Source organism: Sphaeramia orbicularis, chromosome 1 (assembly GCF_902148855.1).
Source record: "Sphaeramia orbicularis chromosome 1, fSphaOr1.1, whole genome shotgun sequence".
NCBI lineage: Eukaryota > Metazoa > Chordata > Actinopteri > Kurtiformes > Apogonidae > Sphaeramia > Sphaeramia orbicularis.
The window spans coordinates 708,694-729,704 of NC_043957.1; the positions used below are offsets into that span (position 1 = coordinate 708,694).

The 21,011-nt window shown below is 40.9% G+C and overlaps 1 protein-coding gene across 1 annotated transcript in view; it reads right to left on the minus strand.

Moving 5' to 3' along the window:
• The window catches only part of LOC115428136 (voltage-dependent T-type calcium channel subunit alpha-1I-like), a 432,180-nt gene that overhangs the window by 260,616 nt on the left and 150,553 nt on the right, over window positions 1-21,011 (minus strand). The gene's annotated exons all lie outside the window — the stretch shown is intronic.

A 21,011-nucleotide genomic window follows, 5' to 3' on the forward strand; every position in this document is an offset into this window, starting at 1 on the left:
TTCCACATTCAGCCCAGTCTGACCTCCAGTCTGACCAGTCAAATAACAGCAATAATAGCATAGAAATAATCACAACTCCAACTGTTTTATAAGCAAAAAATAACATTAAATTATGAAATCATTTACATTTTACAAACTATTCAAACAAAAAAGATGTGAATAACCTGAAAAAAATGAAATTTCAGAAGAAAAATAAGAAGAAATAATAAGAAAAATTTGATCAATATTATGCCTCAACTAATGATTTCTATGTGTGCATTACAGATCAGATCTACTAAGGCATAAACAGGCAGAATATAGTTAAAATTACACTTATCTTTCTTTAGACCAGGGCTGTCAAACTCATGTTAGTTCAGTTCCACATTCAGCTAAATCTGATCTGCAGTGGGCCGAACCAGTCAAATATTAACAGAATAATATAGAAATAATGTCAAGTCCAAACTTTTCTGTATGTTTTAGAGCGAAAAAAAAGTATTTTTACATTATGAGAAGGTTTCCATCTACAAACTATCCTTTCAAACAATGTGAAAAACATGAACAAACTGAAAAAATCAGTGTAATTTGAACACTATTCTGCCTCAGTTTATCATTTCCACATGTACATTAGAACTTACAGATCACAGTGGCTCTACAATCACATAAAACACTTAATAACAGACAGAATACTGTTAAAATTGTACGTACTTCTCTTAAGACATATCAGGTTATTCACATTTTTTGCGGAATTAAACTTTTTTTTTACTGTAAATACATGAAAATATTTACCTGTACGAACAGAAACACTGTCAGTTGTCATTATTTCTCTGTTATTCTGATAGATGGATGGGGAACCTGAACTAAAAGGACTGGTCATATTTTACTGTAATTTTTGCATTTCTCAAATTCATCCCCAGGGCCGGACTGGACCCTTTGGTGGCCAGATTTGGCCCCCGGGCCGCATGTTTGACACCAGTGCGTTCAATTAGGTACATTTCTTGCAGGACATTTTAAAAAGCCGAAACACGACATTTTCTTTTTTTTTTTTCTTCATCTCATTTGACTCACCACCGTGGATCCGATTCAAGCTCAAAACCAGAGAGAAAGAAAATAACGTCATGTTTCTGGAAAGAACAGATAGGTTTAATGGAAGCCAGTATTATTTGTCAGTTAACCCTTTAACCCCTGACGTGTCTGTGGTGAGTGTTCTGAATGTATGACTGATTTTAATTATTCATAAAAATTCAACCGTTTGCTCAACAGGACACATTTCAAAACGTGCTGATAGAACAGACCTTGTTCTTTCCACAGACATCTGCAGGAGTTTTTACTCAAACTCCCCAAAGTTTTCATTTTTTCCAGACTTTTTTTTTCTGTATGAAGCCTCAGTCTGGTATCTTTAAGAACTGAGCCAAGAGCTGTCACTGCATAAGCCAGGGGTCAGCGACCTTTACCGTCTACAGACAGTTTTCCCTGAAACAGAAAGAAAAATGTGTATTTTGGAGAAGCTGTAGCTCTGGGGTTTTTTTTGTTTTTTTTATTGTATGTTTGTCTTAAAGAAACCAGAATGTAGAATATAGTTACTATAAAGCAACCAGGAAAAAACAACCAAGAAAAAAAACAAAAGTTCCAGTCGAAGGTGGAGTCTGACTCCAGCAGTACCAGTTAACCCTGGAAAGCCTGAACTATTACAGACAGAAAATTCCAGTTCTCTGAAACTGGAGCCTTTATTGGTCTTTCTGAACAACCCAAACTTTTATTTTTTTTGTCAAATATCAATTTCCATGTATGAGTTTCAATTTTGTGTCATATTTGTTACATCGGGTGTTAATGCTCAAAATTATTATACATAAACAAAAACATAATATAAAACAAACGTGTCTAACAAATTGGTATTTCCTTTTCAAAATTGCCAAAGTTCTGCCTCCTTCCCTCATTAACCCTATAACGCCAAATGTATCATATTTGATACATGAGTTTTGAAGCCCTCTACATGATCAGTGTGATATTTTTTATCTTGAAAAACCTGATGTATACAATTAGATACATGCAATACACAAATAATCCACCAGGGGAGGAGTTCATTCAGCAGAGGCCTTTAAGGCGGCCATACACTGTGCGATTTTAGAGACGATTTCTCACTGGTTCTTCTCTTTCTGGGATGGGTCCAGATGTTCCTCTAATGGTGTGTGGTGCTTGGTGCAGTGGACATGGGCTAAGGAGAAGACATGAACACCTCACCACCACCTCACCACCAGCAATCGTGTGTTCGCAAGGAAAACGGAGCTGTTTGAAATCCTGCTGGCTCCTCCTGAGGGTATGGTACTGTCAGAGCAGTGCCACGAGCCCATGGGCCTCAGATTCTCACACTGTGCATGCGCCAACACAGAAGCGTACAGTAGCGTACAAGCTAACAGTAGCTGTCTATTGTCCTAGTGCAGTTTAGCTTTTGCATGTTCCCTGTAGTTCCCTTTGCTGTAGGACTGACAGCCCATACTGTCCACGTCTGGACAACCACTTCCTGCACCAAACACCTGGTCGTCTTTTCTTCTGTTTTCATTCCTCACAGATAATGGCACATGTTACCAAAGCAGCTCGTTGGTTTTTGTTTAGCACTACCATCTGGTGACTCACGCCAATACACAATCGTCTGTGCACTTTCGGTATGTCCTTGGTATTTTAACGTTGTATTTCCGGATACAACACTGGAACATGTGGTGCGTCCTCTGGTGTATGGTCCTACAGTGTGGTGCGTCCTCTGGTGTATGGGCCTACAGTGTGGTGCGTCCTCTGGTGTATGGGCCTACAGTGTGGTGCGTCCTCTGGTGTATGGGCCTACAGTGTGGTGCGTCCTCTGGTGTATGGTCCTACAGTGTGGTGCGTCCTCTGGTGTATGGTCCAACAGTGTGGTGCGTCCTCTGGTGTATGGTCCTACAGTGTGGTGCGTCCTCTGGTGTATGGGCCTACAGTGTGGTGCGTCCTCTGGTGTATGGTCCTACAGTGTGGTGCGTCCTCTGGTGTATGGTCCTACAGTGTGGTGCGTCCTCTGGTGTATGGTCCTACAGTGTGGTGCGTCCTCTGGTGTATGGGCCTACAGTGTGGTGCGTCCTCTGGTGTATGGTCCTACAGTGTGGTGCATCCTCTGGTGTATGGTCCTACAGTGTGAGCAGTCAGGTCGCATACAATCATCGGTCCGTACAGTGTGAGAACATGAATCGTGAGCCTGACTTTACAATTGATTGACACGGTTTGAGATGGAGCTGTGTGCAACGATCGAAACAATCGTACAGTGTATGGACGCCTTTAGTGACACGACAAGACTGACATTAATGAGGAAGGAGGACGAACTGGGGCCGTTTAGAAAAGGAATTAACTATTTATTAGACATGTTTGTGTTATATTTTGTTTGTTCAAAAATAATATTTGAGCATTTAGACCTGATGGATCAAATATGATACAAAATTGAAACTCATACATGGAAGCTGATATCTGAAAAACATTTTTTGGACCAATAAAGGCTCCAGTTTCAAAGAACTGGAATTTTCTGTCAATGATTTAATGGTTCAGTCTTTACAGGGTTAATGTCAGTCTTGTAGTGTCACTAAAGGCCTCTGGTGAATGAACTCCTCCCCCTGGTGGATTACCTGTGTATTACATGTATCTAATTGTATACATCAGGTTTTTCAAGAAAAAAAACATCACACTGATCATGTAGAGGGCTTCAAAACTCATGTGTCAAATATACATTTGGCATTACATGGTTGATTTCACTTAATTTAATAAACATTTTTCTGGTCTACTGTTACATACATGGACACAAATTGAATATGTTGTGTGAACGGAAACCCTATAACATATATTTCAGAAAACTATCAGCCATGGTATCACACATGTCTAATCTACAAACTCCATCTTGTGCCAGTACTCGAGTATCTTAGGTGTAATACCACTGACAGCCACTACATGCTGCTCCTCAAACCCATGTCTCTGATACACTTTGATTGAATTTCTCTCTATAAATATAGTCAAATTATTTTTTCCAGGAGTCATTCTGGCTCATTCATTTTATTTGAACCCTCTAATAAGTTCCCAGTCGTCCAGCGTTAAAATACTCCTACGTTAATGAGATTTCGGGGGTGCATTGTCAGGCTCTGATTGGCAGGTATGTTCCACAGTCTGCTCGCCTCAACACCTTTTTTCCTGACGGTGGCTGTGATTAACGAGTAACAATAACAAGACCATCATATGATCCTTTTATGTAAATGTTTCATCAAGTGTTTTCAGTCCGTACAAATGAGCTGCATCAGAGACGACTAAGGACCGGACACTTTAACCACATTTCTACAGAAGTACTTTGGCGGAAGAAGACTACAGCTGCTGATTTGTTGGTTTAATGCACAGGTGTCAAACATGCGGCCTGGGGGCCAAATCTGGTCCACCAAAGGGTCCAATCTGACCCCTGGGATGAATGTGTGAAATGCAAAAATTACACTGAAGATATTAACAATTAATGGTGTCAAAATCATTTGAATTCAGTTCCACATACAGACACAAACAGTCCAATTAGATTTCCAGTGCCAGTCAAGTATTATCAGAATAACGATAAATAATGACAACCCCAAATTCTCTCATTTTATTGCTGTGAAAAAGTAAAATTCTATGAAAATGTTTACATTACCAAACTATACTTTTACAAAAAACGTGAATAACCTGAACAAATATGAACAAACGAAAATGTCTTAAGTAAATTTAATTTTTCCAATATTCTGCCTGTGTGTTTGTAACGCACATGTGTAAATGATAAACTGATAAACAGAGGCAGAATATTGTTATAAATGCAATTGTTTTTCTTACGACAATTCAAGTTGTTCATGTTTTTCAGATTTTTGAAGAAACTTTGTAGATGTAAACCTGATCAGAAAATAATTTTACTTTTTACACTGTTATTATTTTACTGGTCTGGCCCATTTGAGATCAAACTGGGCTGAATGTGGAACTGAACTAACATGAGTTTGACAGCCCTGCTTTAATACGTCTCCTCTTGTTGTCCACATCACCACCGTCTGCTTATTTTCAACACAACAGCGAGCAGCAAACTAAACACATTCACCATCAATTATTGATGTTGCAGATGCTGCTATTAAAGATGTAAAATTTTACTCTGATCACCTTGGAGACACTGAAAAGACGACATTTTGTCCCAAAGACTGGCCTTGAGAGCTATGATGTAATGCATCCATTCACTGCATGCATTCAACCAAATTCGTTCTGATTTCATATGTTCTGTTTTTGCTCCTTTGTTGTGGAAGCTTTCAAAGACGTTGAAGTTTCCACAGTAAATGTTCACACTGATGAATCAGATGTTGATTTAAAAAATATTTGGCACAGACACAGGGTTTATTTTAGTTTCTGTCACTTTTCCATCTGTTCAGACCCAATAGTCAAAGGTAAATGTAGACAGATTTCTCCCCAGGATGGACCTAATGATGACCTCAGAGAAATGCACAAAATTATCCTCTTGCTCTGAGCCATCCCATAATTAATTTTTTAATCAAATATTGGGTCCAAAACTAGGACCCAAATATGGACATTAAATGTGCCGAGGTGTCAGTGCATTAGCTGTGTAAACATGTGTAAATGCTCTTCTATAGACTCTAAATACAGACACTGTGTTCAGTGTGTGGATCCTAGTGGTTTTTCTAATCCACACGTGGTTTTTCATCAGTCTCAGTCTCATTCCAGGTTTGGTGTGGAACCCATCGTGTCCACTGGTGTTACATGCAGAACCTGAACATTTAAACACACATTAATCGTGAATGATTTTGCAACAGCGGTCACTTTCGTGAAACACTCTGCCTTGAATTAGTTTGATTCCCAAAATGCACCTGTGAGAGAATAAAGAGATATTAAAACATAGTAGCATGTAATTTTCGTGTCCTTTTGACCGTGTTACATGCAGATTTTTGTATTAAATATAATGTAAAAAACATAAAAATGTGTTGTATCAGAAAAATAGTTTCTCTTCTATCTCAGTAAATATTTGTTTTTCAAACAGACCCAAAGTGCTTCCGAACCTGCTTCATAACATTCGTCTACATCTGGTGTGAATTTTTAGTCCAGATGTCCTGTTTTCGGACCAGTTTCATAGAAGAACCCAGATCCAAACAAATCACATTTGGGCCCCTCTGACGGTCATATGGCCCCACAATAGAAGAAATAATTCAAGAACTTTCTGCATCAGCCTACAATAATTACCCCCCCCTTTACGGCACCCCAGTGCATGTGGACGTTTGTGAATTCTGAGACTGTGACCGTTGGGTTCAGGTGAACGTTAGTGTCAGCGATGGAGAATATAAGTGGAAGAAAACTGACACAACCTGCTGGGATTTACACTGGCTGGTTGTCTCCCCCCCGAGGATGACATTCACTGAGCAGAAGTCGGGATGGGGGGTTGACCCTCCCCCACCCCACCCCCAATAAATCGTAACCTGGTTGCATTGTACTAAGTTATTTTACAATGACAAATATATAATACAATAAAGTCTAAAGAATAAAGTCTATCCCATTCTATATTACCACTTGAACATACATACATACATACATACATACATATATATGTGTGTGTGTGTGTGTGTGAGAGTGAGTGTGTGTGTGTGTGTGTGTGTGTGTGAGAGTGAGTGTGTCTGTTTGTTTGGTTTGTTTTTTAGTTTTTACTAATATCTGGTAGGATAAGTTGTAAATGGGTATTATCATATTAGTGTATATAGGAAAAAGGACGTGTGATATTGTTATACTACTATTATTATCATTATTATTATTATTATTATTATTATTATTATTATTATATTCATACAAAATAATAATCGCTATAATAGTGATCATAAGGAATAGAAATTGGGGGTAGGAGTATATAAGTTTTTACTTCTTCCTACTCCTTTTCGAGCATGTATAATTTCATTTTGTTAGTTTTATTTATCTTATTATTTTTATTTATTTGTTTGTTTGTTTGCTTATCAATTAGTTATGTACCAGTGCTTGTATTTTCTTGGTTGCTTTTTGTTGTGATTTCACTGTCTACATGTGTTGAAATAAAGATTTCATTCATTCCTTCATACTGCCAGTGTGTTAACTCAGTCCACTCAGACTTGTAACCAGGCTCAAACTACCAGAGGGGCTGTAGCGTGTTTATTCTTCTCCCCTATGACTTAAAGCCTTCATGATACATTTAAGTGATACGTTTCTTTCCTTTATTGTCGCTCTTGCGTGGCTGATGTGCATCAGCGTCTATCCAACTGGCTTTACTCTGTGAGGAAAACAAACGCTCACTCACTCTCCCTCCCTCTCTCGCTGACACACAAACTGAGCTAAATTTGGCCCAATCATGATTTTCAGCGCATCATGATTCCGCCGAAGCTCCTCCGTAACTTTACTCGTGACGCCGGTGACATTTCACAGTGGAAGAATCAATGAGCGCTGTGTGTTTTGCATTCACATTTGTGGACTCGGGCATGTGCGCGTCTATTTGTTGCGGTGCGAGTCGGCGTATATTTGGGACTGTGTGTGTTTGTCAGTGCTAATGAGTGCTTAGCAGTGTGAAAACATGGGCTAATGATGCGTCCCCGCCAGTGCCGGTAACAACGTGACGGCTGACCGCTGTTCGCAGACCAGCCAAAAAGCGTCAGCAGCCCCTGGAGATCCATTACTGCCGTCTCATTACTGCACACCTGGGAACGGATCTAAAGACTTGTGTTTTTCCGCTTGGCTGATGTATGGAATAAAGTAAGAAAGAGCAGGGATCTGATGTCATTGTGAAGACTCGCAGTTGGACGAAAGAAACGGAGAACTGAACTTCACAAAACACCCAAACTTAACCTGATAACACCAAACGTATCATATTTGATATGTGACTTCTGAAGCCCTCTCCATGATCAGTGTGATATTTTTTGTCTTGAAAAACCTGATGTATACAATTAGATCCATGCAATACACAGATAATCCACCAGGGGGAGGAGTTCATTCACCAGAGGCCTTTAGTGACACTACCAGACTGACATTAGTGAGGAAGAACTGGGACCATTTAGAAAAGGAAGTAACTATTTGTTCGACATGTTTGTGTTAGATTATGTTTTTGTTTGTTCAAAAATATTAATATTTGAGCACTGAGACCTGATGGATCAAACATGATACAAAATGGAAAACCATACATGGAAATTAATATTTGGAAAAAAAGGGGAAAAAAAAAAAAGGGTATTTTTGGTTGTTCAGACAGACCAACTTTTAAAGTCTGACAGCAGCCATTTTAGTCATTTTATGAGACCCAACAGGGTCCTTTAGTCTGCAGTGGTATTCATGGATCATTTATTGTTGATTTAAATGCATTTATTAGCAGTTGCTTCCAATGATCTTACATTTGTGCACTGATTTATTCATGTTTGTGACACTGCACTTTGGATGTGGGCTGATGTCTGTTGTAAGTTGCAAATAAATTGCCCGTATGGGATAAACAAGTTTTCTGAATCAATAAAGGCTCTGGGTTCAAAGAACTGGAATTTTCTGTCAACGATTTAATGGTTCGTGGTTTACAGGGTTAACCCTTTATCAGGCAAGTGACAATTTTTGGTAATTTCCGCACACATTAACCCATAAAGACCCAAACATCCACTGGCGACTAAACCCATCTACTGATCCAAACTGTTTAATATCTGTTGATCCACTAATCCTATTAATGCATGTCAATAACTGCTGTCAAATACAGTTCTTCTTCATCTTTTCATGGTCATCAGATATGACCCATTTGGACATTCAGAGGCTCCGTAGTTACCATGGAAACATCATTTTCTTTTTTTTTTTTTGAGTGTCTATAAAAAATGTTTACTTCAACATATTTACCTATCACTTTTTGGTGCACATTTAAGTTACATTGAACATTTGAATATTCAATTTCAGAGGCATTAACCATGTGCCCCCCCCACCACCACCAGCAACACACACACACACACACACACACACACACACACACACACACACACACACACACACACACACCCTCCCATCCCTGGTCCTACATGACAAACTTTATGATAGTCATAAAAACCAGCAGCGTACTCAAGAGGAAAAAAAAAGAGGTAAAATAATAATAATAAAAAAGAATAAAATAGAAAATAAATAAAATAAAATAATAAAAGCAAATAAACAAAGAAAAAAATTAGCTTAACAGACAAATCTGCTTATTCACGATTACATCCTACATGCAAGTTATGGACATGTGGTGCATTTTTGTAGTTTAGAGTGTCTTAAGTTTTTTTAAGTATTTACCCATGGAGCCCCATACTACTTGAAATTTTGATGGCTGACCTCTTAAAATAAATTTAATCTTCTCTAAATCTAAATTTAAAAAGCATGAAGTCACTACGCCATGAGGATGGTTTTGGGGCAGTTGCTGCTTTTCATCCAAACAGTATTTGTCTTGTAGTTAATAATGTTGAGAATGCAGTAATGTCCATTTCATCGTTTTTGCATAATTTACCATTAGAAGAGATTCCAAAAAGGGCTAATCCAGCAGATGGTATTAGTGCAGTTTTCAAAGCTTAGACAGGTGATGAAATATACAACATCATTTTCTACAACTGGAGCTGGTTTTACACAGAAACAAGAGGGGGTACTGCCCCCTTAAACAAACAACCCGCCCCTTAAATTAAACGTTCAGAAGTTCGGAAAGAAAATAATAGATCAGCCACAAACTCAATATAGACCAGATTTACTGCAGTAGCTGAAAAATCTGCTGCAAAAAGCATCTTTTCTTCAATCTTTCCATCCGTGCTCTGTTTGTGTGCAGGCTCATATAGCACTGGGCACAGACCCCTCCCCCCAGTTAAACATCCAATCACTGTTAGTATGCAAATGACCCAGTGTCAGTACGTAGGGAAAAGCCAAATGAGCTGCACAACAGCAGACACTTTAAGGAAGCAGCAGATCTGTGTCATCAAAACCAGAGCGACTTGTGAAGTACTAAACTACTAAACTAAAAAATGTATCTGTATCTGTACAGTAAACTGGGGAACAGTCTGTTCTCACAGTTTTAGTCACTCAGACGTGTTTCATTTTCGATCCCACAAGCACCGCTGTCCGCCCGTCTGCTGCAGAGCGCCAAAGGACTGAGAGACCGAGTGTTTGTTAAAGGTGGGGTGTACGGTACAGGCCTCGAAACGGAGATTTTCCAGGACCACACTACGAACAGAGGGGTTGAAGAAACGTCCCATAGTTCTGTTTGAATCATTGGCAAGATGGAGGTAAACAGCCAAAAAGTGCAGCAGTGATGAAACAAACACACAAATGTATGTACGTTTGTAAATAACTAATAACTAATAAGTGTTCAATGCCCTTTCAGTGTGTTATAGATCACATTTCTGTGGATTATAGTTGATAGACGTAAACAGATGACCAAAGTCCATGGAACAGAGACGGTTACAGCTGCTGATGACATGAGGAATACTGTCAGAAACAGTTTTCACATCTGTTAAAGGTAGGGTGCCAGATGTTTTCCTGGAGCACTTTTTACTCTATTGCTTAAAATCCCCTTCACACCCTGATTACAAATAATTAATCACTTAATTAAATGCTCGAACACAAAAATAAAAAAAAAATACAGTCACCTGTGGAATGGACAGGACTGAAAAAACACCATCCAATCATTTTAAACCCCCCCCCCCCAAAAAAAAAAAAATCAATAAGACATTGATACTGATACTATGATACTCTTGGGGGGGTTAACTTATCAATTTTGTCAGAGCAGGAGTGGGGGGATAGTAATTTATTGACTTGGGGGGTGGGGGGGGTGGTAGGCATATGTATGTGGGGTAGGGACAGCAGTTATCTGCATGGGGGTGGGGGGTGTTAGGGGTATGTATGTGGGGTAGGGGCAGCAGTTATCTGCATGGGGGTGGGGGGTGTTAGGGGTATGTATGTGGGGTAGGGACAGCAGTTATCTGCATGGGGGTGGGGGGTGTTAGGGGTATATATGTGGGGTAGGGACAGCAGTTATCTGCATGGGGGTGGGGGGTGTTAGGGGTATATATGTGGGGTAGGGACAGCAGTTATCTGCATGGGGGTGGGGGGTGGTAGGCATATGTATGTGGGGTAGGGACAGCAGTTATCTGCATGGGGGTGGGGGGTGTTAGGGGTATATATGTGGGGTAGGGACAGCAGTTATCTGCATGGGGGTGGGGGGTGTTAGGGGTATATATGTGGGGTAGGGACAGCAGTTATCTGCATGGGGGTGGGGGGTGTTAGGGGTATATATGTGGGGTAGGGACAGCAGTTATCTGCATGGGGGTGGGGGGTGTTAGGGGTATATATGTGGGGTAGGGACAGCAGTTATCTACATGGGGGTGGGGGGTGGTAGGCATATGTATGTGGGGTAGGGACAGCAGTTATCTACATGGGGGTGGGGGGTGTTAGGGGTATGTATGTGGGGTAGGGACAGCAGTTATCTGCATGGGGGTGGGGGGTGTTAGGGGTATATATGTGGGGTAGGGAAAGCAGTTATCTACATGGGGGTGGGGGGTGTTAGGGGTATATATGTGGGGTAGGGACAGCAGTTATCTGCATGGGGGTGGGGGGTGTTAGGGGTATATATGTGGGGTAGGGACAGCAGTTATCTACATGGGGGTGGGGGGTGTTAGGGGTATATATGTGGGGTAGGGACAGCAGTTATCTGCATGGGGGTGGGGGGTGTTAGGGGTATATATGTGGGGTAGGGACAGCAGTTATCTGCATGGGGGTGGGGGGTGTTAGGGGTATATATGTGGGGTAGGGACAGCAGTTATCTACATGGGGGTGGGAGGCATATGTATGTGGGGTAGGGACAGCAGTTATCTACATGGGGGTGGGGGGTGTTAGGGGTATATATGTGGGGTAGGGACAGCAGTTATCTACATGGGGGTGGGGGGTGGTAGGCATATGTATGTGGGGTAGGGACAGCAGTTATCTGCATGGAGGTGGGGGGTGTTAGGGGTATGTATGTGGGGTAGGGACAGCAGTTATCTGCATGGGGGTGGGGGGTGTTAGGGGTATATATGTGGGGTAGGGACAGCAGTTATCTGCATGGGGGTGGGGGGTGTTAGGGGTATATATGTGGGGTAGGGACAGCAGTTATCTACATGGGGGTGGGGGGTGTTAGGGGTATATATGTGGGGTAGGGACAGCAGTTATCTACATGGGGGTGGGGGGTGGTAGGCATATGTATGTGGGGTAGGGACAGCAGTTATCTACATGGGGGTGGGGGGTGTTAGGGGTATGTATGTGGGGTAGGGGCAGCAGTTATCTGCATGGGGGTGGGGGGTGTTAGGGGTATGTATGTGGGGTAGGGACAGCAGTTATCTGCATGGGGGTGGGGGGTGTTAGGGGTATATATGTGGGGTAGGGACAGCAGTTATCTGCATGGGGGTGGGGGGTGTTAGGGGTATATATGTGGGGTAGGGACAGCAGTTATCTGCATGGGGGTGGGGGGTGTTAGGGGTATATATGTGGGGTAGGGACAGCAGTTATCTGCATGGGGGTGGGGGGTGTTAGGGGTATATATGTAGGGTAGGGACAGCAGTTATCTACATGGGGGTGGGGGGTGGTAGGCATATGTATGTGGGGTAGGGACAGCAGTTATCTACATGGGGGTGGGGGGTGTTAGGGGTATATATGTGGGGTAGGGACAGCAGTTATCTACATGGGGGTGGGGGGTGGTAGGCATATGTATGTGGGGTAGGGACAGCAGTTATCTGCATGGGGGTGGGGGGTGTTAGGGGTATGTATGTGGGGTAGGGACAGCAGTTATCTACATGGGGGTGGGGGGTGTTAGGGGTATATATGTGGGGTAGGGACAGCAGTTATCTACATGGGGGTGGGGGGGGTTAGGGGTATATATGTGGGGTAGGGACAGCAGTTATCTACATGGGGGTGGGGGGTGGTAGGCATATGTATGTGGGGTAGGGACAGCAGTTATCTACATGGGGGTGGGGGGTGTTAGGGGTATGTATGTGGGGTAGGGACAGCAGTTATCTACATGGGGGTGGGGGGGTGTTAGGGGTATGTATGTGGGGTAGGGACAGCAGTTATCTACATGGGGGTGGGGGGTGTTAGGGGTATGTATGTGGGGTAGGGACAGCAGTTATCTACATGGGGGTGGGGGGTGTTAGGGGTATATATGTGGGGTAGGGACAGCAGTTATCTACATGGGGGTGGGGGGTGTTAGGGGTATGTATGTGGGGTAGGGACAGCAGTTATCTACATGGGGGTGGGGGGTGTTAGGGGTATGTATGTGGGGTAGGGACAGCAGTTATCTACATGGGGGTGGGGGGTGTTAGGGGTATATATGTGGGGTAGGGACAGCAGTTATCTACATGGGGGTGGGGGGTGTTAGGGGTATATATGTGGGGTAGGGACAGCAGTTATCTACATGGGGGTGGGGGGTGTTAGGGGTATATATGTGGGGTAGGGACAGCAGTTATCTACATGGGGGTGGGGGGTGGTAGGCATATGTATGTGGGGTAGGGACAGCAGTTATCTGCATGGGGGTGGGGGGTGTTAGGGGTATATATGTGGGGTAGGGGCAGCAGTTATCTACATGGGGGTGGGGGGTGTTAGGGGTATATATGTGGGGTAGGGGCAGCAGTTATCTACAAGGGGGTGGGGGGTGTTAGGGGTATATATGTGGGGTAGGGGCAGCAGTTGTCTACATGGGGGTGGGGGGTGTTAGGGGTATATATGTGGGGTAGGGGCAGCAGTTATCTACATGGGGGTGGGGGGTGTTAGGGGTATGTATGTGGGGTAGGGACAGCAGTTATCTACATGGGGGTGGGGGGTGTTAGGGGTATATATGTGGAGTAGGGGCAGCAGTTATCTACATGGGGGTGGGGGGTGTTAGGGGTATGTATGTGGGGTAGGGACAGCAGTTATCTACATGGGGGTGGGGGGTGTTAGGGGTATGTATGTGGGGTAGGGACAGCAGTTATCTACATGGGGGTGGGGGGTGTTAGGGGTATATATGTGGAGTAGGGGCAGCAGTTATCTACATGGGGGTGGGGGGTGTTAGGGGTATATATGTGGGGTAGGGGCAGCAGTTATCTACATGGGGGTGTAGTGCAAAAGTGAAACTTCACACACTTTCAACGTCCGACTCCAGGCTTCTATGCTTCTATTAAACAGCAGATCTTACACAAAATTTTCACAACTTCTAAGCTGCATGCACTGGACCCCCTCCACTGCTCTATGGGCCCCCCATGAATTTGTCATGTTTACCCCCCCCCCCCTTTCCTGCACCCCAGGTTGTTCTTTATATGTCAACCCTGCAACAACCTGGCGACACGTCCAGTGTGAACCCCGCCTCCGCCCAAAAGTAGCTGGGATAGGCTCCAGCACCCCCACGACCCTCTGGAGGAATGCTTCTTAACCTGGGGTGCACCACCCTCACAAGGTGGCGCTGGAGATCCTGCAGATGCGAGGCTTTGTCTATATTGTGGTTACAAGTTGTGAAAATATTTGTGCATGTTAAAGAAAAAATACTTAAACACCCAAACAGATAATCTAAAGTCTGTATGAAACTACTCTGCATTTAAAAATATCCAGCTATTCAGCAGACACACTGTCGACCCCTGAAACTCTGTGACCCCCACAGCCACAGCAAGAGTTTCATCAGGTCAGATAGAGAATTCCTTTTTTTTTTTGTCAGTGTATCAACAAATGTAGAAAACACTACGTCTGACAAACATAAAAATACAGATTACTCATCAGGATCAAAACAGAAAGTCCAGAGTTGACTGGTTTTATTGAAGGACAGGACAGTTTCAGTTTGGGGGGGGCCGTGTCTTGGACACAAGCAGAAGGGAGCTCCAAGGAAAAAAGGTTCAGAACCACTGCGTTTGAGGATAAAGTGGTTCAGAAAATGAATGAATGAACACTAGGGCTGGGTAAAAAAATTGATTTGATCAATTTTGGATCGAATTCTTTTTAATTTTGTGTAATTGATTAATGGTGGATGAGATCGACTTTTCAGAGCAGGACCGCGAGTAAATGACCCGGAAACTGCCGACGTGGAAGCGCGGTCGGCTCCATCTCATGGGCGTCTTGGTCATGTTCATGACAGTTCTGGCACGGGAGGAACGCGGACGAAGGGTGGGGTAAACCCCTCAGTGGGAGGAAGGGTGGGGTAAACCCTTCAGTGGGAGGAAGGGTGGGGTAAACCCTTCAGTGAGAGGAAGGGTGGGGTAAACCCCTCAGTGGGAGGAAGAGTGGGGTAAACCCCTCAGTGGGAGGAAGGGTGGGGTAAACCCTTCAGTGGAAGAAAGGGTGGGGTAAACCCTTCAGTGGGAGGAAGAGTGGGGTAAACCCCTCAGTGGGAGGTCCTCCCAGCCTCAAACTGGAACCCACAGTGCGGAGGAACTGGCCGGCGGAGGCGGGTCACGGGAGCCAGTCGTTCTAGAAATATTAACTTGGATCACCTGTGGCTGAGGGCGGAGTTAGAAGAATAGTAAAGTAGAAATCACAAAGTTCCGCCCACCCTCCCCCTCCAGTGCGTTTGTTGTACCATGGGCCCAACATGAGTCTGTTTCGGGGGGGGGGGGGGGTCAAACTGGTGTCAGTGCCCCAGGGTGACAGTAATGAGCCTTAAGACTGGAAACAGCAGGAATAAAACAGAAGAAAGATGAAGAAGAAGTCGTCTGTTCAGATCCACTGGAGAAACATGGACATGTTTGTGTTCATTATTTCAGAGCAGATTCTTCTGTTTTCTGCTGAAATGTCAGATTTATTTTCTTTCTAATATCAGTATTGATTCTATGTTGCATGACTGCAGTAGTCAAATAATCAAGTTACAACTCAAAATTGTACCTTGGTATCACTAAATGAATCTGAATCAATCAATTAATACTGAATCGAATCAAATCGCAATTAATCGATTCAGAACCTTATAAATCAAAATCGAATCAATTAAGGAAATTGGCCATGATACCCAGGCCTAATGAACACTGAAAAAGAGAGAAAAACTGGGACTTATCATTACTTGTAGGTTATTTTACACTTCTGACCCATTTGTGATCGTATTGGTCTGTACGTGGCCCCTGAACTAAAATGATTTTGACACCCTTGACTGCTCTAACTTGTATGTGCAAATATAGTAGGTGCTCTAAATTTGACCTGCAAGAAGTTTGTTTCCCATGCTGGTTATCCGTTCTTAGCAGACAGACAGAAGCAGAGTCCACAAATAATTCTCGACTGATCAAAGTATTGAGACTTTAAGCCTGTGTACCAGTGTTCAAACAAAGGGAGTTTGCTAAACAAGCCGTGGAAACACTGACATTCCAGCTCACTATTTCCTCCCCATTAAAGAAACAAAGTCTCTCTGTGCTTGGTTCTATTTTGGGCCGACCCTGACATGAGAGACGGCCCACCACTGCAGCGGTGGCAGAAGTGAGTGGGCGATGGTATAGCGCCACGGAGAAATATTGATAGAAAGACAAAGCACGTACAAAGTAGAGCCATAGAGACGGAAAGAAAAGCAAGGGAAGACGGAAAAACAGGCAAAAGTTAAAACGAGAACAAAATCTTTTCTTTTTTGCTGAAAAATCATGTCGAGAGCGATGTGAAGCGAAAGTTGTGATGATTTTCTCCGAGACGTGCCCACATCCTGCCCGCTGATCTAAAGGCAGGCATGTGTACCCTGCAGACTGGAGAATCCCATTATATAGAAATGGGTAAAAGCAGGAGGAGGAAAGAGGCGTAAGGAGGACGTATGGATGTGGAGCAGGGCTCTAACACTGCAGAGGAGGGTGGACAGTGAGTGACAGACAGGCAAACCACAGATCTACACAGCAAGTAATACAACTGTCATGTCGTAGAATGTGGGCTCAGCATCAAAGCATGGAACGAGCCCATCCTTCACCTACTCTGTACATAACCTTGTTGTGTTGGTGTGTTACCAATAATGCCTGGAACTAGAATTCACCAAAGTAGGCTGGTGAACCTCTGTCTGATACAGTGTTTTTCAACCTTGGGGTTGGGACCGCACGTGGGGTCGCCTGGAATTTCTAGGAATTGATAAAGATAGAAAATTTACTAATAAAAAATATATGGTGAGTTGAGAGTAGAGGTGGGTGATATGCATGAAAGTCCTCATTGGCCAAAAGCATGCCTCAGAAGCCAATCGGCGGACGGGATTCAGTCTCGTGGTGACTCGGCAGAACCAAAACATTCACTTGGAGGAAATCTGCAGGAGTCTCCGTCTCAGCGGATGATTTCATAGCAGACGTGGGTCCACATCACTAGCCTGGAAACAGTTCGGTTTTGACCAGACTGATGTTGGTCAAAATAATGTTATATGCAGCTGGGGCGTCGTAAAGGGGGGGGTTAACGTGACAAATTCATGTGGAGGGGGTCCAGTGGATACAGGTTCTTGTAAAAGGTTTTTGTAAAAAACAATCAAAAAAAAGAAAGAAAGAACTTAACATTTTAAAGGATATCGTCAGATTATCGTTATCGCAAAATGAAAAAAAAAAAAAAAAATCGATTTTTTTTTTTCCCATATCATCCACCCCTAGTTGACAGAGAAAACCCTAATACACAAAAAATATGACAAACTGTGGTTGTGAAACTTAGCACTGTGGTTCTGTTTGTGTCACATGTTCACTGTGGTCAGTTTCAGATGCTGCAGCTCTTTCATAATTCATAGTTTCAGTTCTACTTTGTTCAGTATTAATTGTCCTCCTTGTAAATCCCAGCTGGACTGACTGGACAGATCCTGACCTTTAACCTACACCTGGATTTACTGCCTCTGTCCACAATAAGAGACATTATACAGACTAAATGTCCACAATAAGAGACATTATACAGACTAAATGTCCACAATAAGAGACATTATACAGACTAAATGTCCACAATAAGAGACATTATACAGACTAAATGTCCACAATAATAGACATTATACAGACTAAATGTCCACAATAAGAGACATTATACAGACTAAATGTCCACAATAATAGACATTATACAGACTAAATGTCCACAATAAGAGACATTATACAGACTAAATGTCCACAATAAGAGACATTATACAGACTAAATGTCCACAATAAGAGACATTATACAGACTAAATGTCCACAATAAGAGACATTATACAGACTAAATGTCCACAATAAGAGACATTATACAGACTAAATGTCCACAATAAGAGACATTATACAGACTAAATGTCCACAATAAGAGACATTATATAGACTAAATGTCCACAATAATAGACATTATACAGACTAAATGTCCACAATAAGAGACATTATATAGACTAAATGTCCACAATAAGAGACATTATACAGACTAAATGTCCACAATAACAGACATTATACAGACTAAATGTCCACAATAATAGACATTATACAGACTAAATGTCCAATATAATAGACATTATATAGACTAAATGTCCACAATAAGAGACATTATACAGACTAAATGTCCACAATAATAGACATTATATAGACTAAATGTCCACAAGAATAGACATTATATAGACTAAATGTCCACAATAATAGACATTATACAGACTAAATGTCCACAATAATAGACATTATACAGACTAAATGTCCACAATAAGAGACATTATATAGACTAAATGTCCACAATAATAGACATTATACAGACTAAATGTCCACAATAATAGACATTATATAGACTAAATGTCCACAATAATAGACATTATATAGACTAAATGTCCACAATAATAGACATTATACAGACTAAATGTCCACAATAAGAGACATTATATAGACTAAATGTCCACAATAATAGACATTATACAGACTAAATGTCCACAATAAGAGACATTATACAGACTAAATGTCCACAATAATAGACATTATATAGACTAAATGTCCACAAGAATAGACAATATATAGACTAAATGTCCACAATAATAGACATTATACAGACTAAATGTCCACAATAATAGACATTATACAGACTAAATGTCCACAATAATACACATTATATAGACTAAATGTCCACAAGAATAGACAATATATAGACTAAATGTCCACAATAAGAGACATTATACAGACTAAATGTCCACAATAATAGACATTATATAGACTAAATGTCCACAAGAATAGACATTATATAGACTAAATGTCCACAATAAGAGACATTATACAGACTAAATGTCCACAATAATAGACATTATACAGACTAAATGTCCACAATAATAGACATTATACAGACTAAATGTCCACAATAATAGACATTATATAGACTAAATGTCCACAATAATAGACATTATACAGACTAAATGTCCACAATAACAGACATTATACAGACTAAATGTCCACAATAATAGACATTATACAGACTAAATGTCCACAATAACAGACATTATACAGACTAAATGTCCACAATAACAGACATTATATAGACTAAATGTCCACAATAATAGACATTATACAGACTAAATGTCCACAATAAGAGACATTATATAGACTAAATGTCCACAATAATAGACATTATACAGACTAAATGTCCACAATAACAGACATTATACAGACTAAATGTCCACAATAACAGACATTATATAGACTAAATGTCCACAATAATAGACATTATACAGACTAAATGTCCACAATAAGAGACATTATATAGACTAAATGTCCACAATAATAGACATTATACAGACTAAATGTCCACAATAAGAGACATTATACAGACTAAATGTCCACAATAATAGACATTATATAGACTAAATGTCCACAAGAATAGACAATATATAGACTAAATGTCCACAATAATAGACATTATACAGACTAAATGTCCACAATAATAGACATTATACAGACTAAATGTCCACAATAATACACATTATATAGACTAAATGTCCACAATAAGAGACATTATACAGACTAAATGTCCACAATAATAGACATTATATAGACTAAATGTCCACAATAATAGACATTATATAGACTAAATGTCCACAATAATAGACATTATACAGACTAAATGTCCACAATAATAGACATTATACAGACTAAATGTCCACAATAAGAGACATTATACAGACTAAATGTCCACAATAAGAGACATTATACAGACTAAATGTCCACAATAACAGACATTATACAGACTAAATGTCCACAATAATAGACATTATACAGACTAAATGTCCACAATAACAGACATTATGCAGACTAAATGTCCAAAATAACAGACATTATATAGACTAAATGTCCACAATAATAGACATTATATAGACTAAATGTCCACAATAATAGACATTATATAGACTAAATGTCCACAATAATAGACATTATACAAACTAAATGTCCTCAATAAGAGACATTATATAGACTAAATGTCCACAATAATAGACATTATACAGACTAAATGTCCACAATAATAGACATTATATAGACTAAATGTCCACAATAATAGACATTATATAGACTAAATGTCCACAATAAGAGACATTATACAGACTAAATGTCCACAATAATAGACATTATACAGACTAAATGTCCACAAGAATAGACAATATATAGACTAAATGTCCACAATAATAGACATTATACAGACTAAATGTCCACAATAATAGACATTATATAGACTAAATGTCCACAATAAGAGACATTATACAGACTAAATGTCCACAATAATAGACATTATATAGACTAAATGTCCACAAGAATAGACATTATATAGACTAAATGTCCACAATAATAGACATTATACAGACTAAATGTCCACAATAATAGACATTATACAGACTAAATGTCCACAATAATAGACATTATACAGACTAAATGTCCACAATAATAGACATTATATAGACTAAATGTCCACAATAATAGACATTATACAGACTAAATGTCCATAATAACAGACATTATACAGACTAAATGTCCACAATAATAGACATTATATAGACTAAATGTCCACAATAACAGACATTATACAGACTAAATGTCCACAATAACAGACATTATATAGACTAAATGTCCACAATAATAGACAT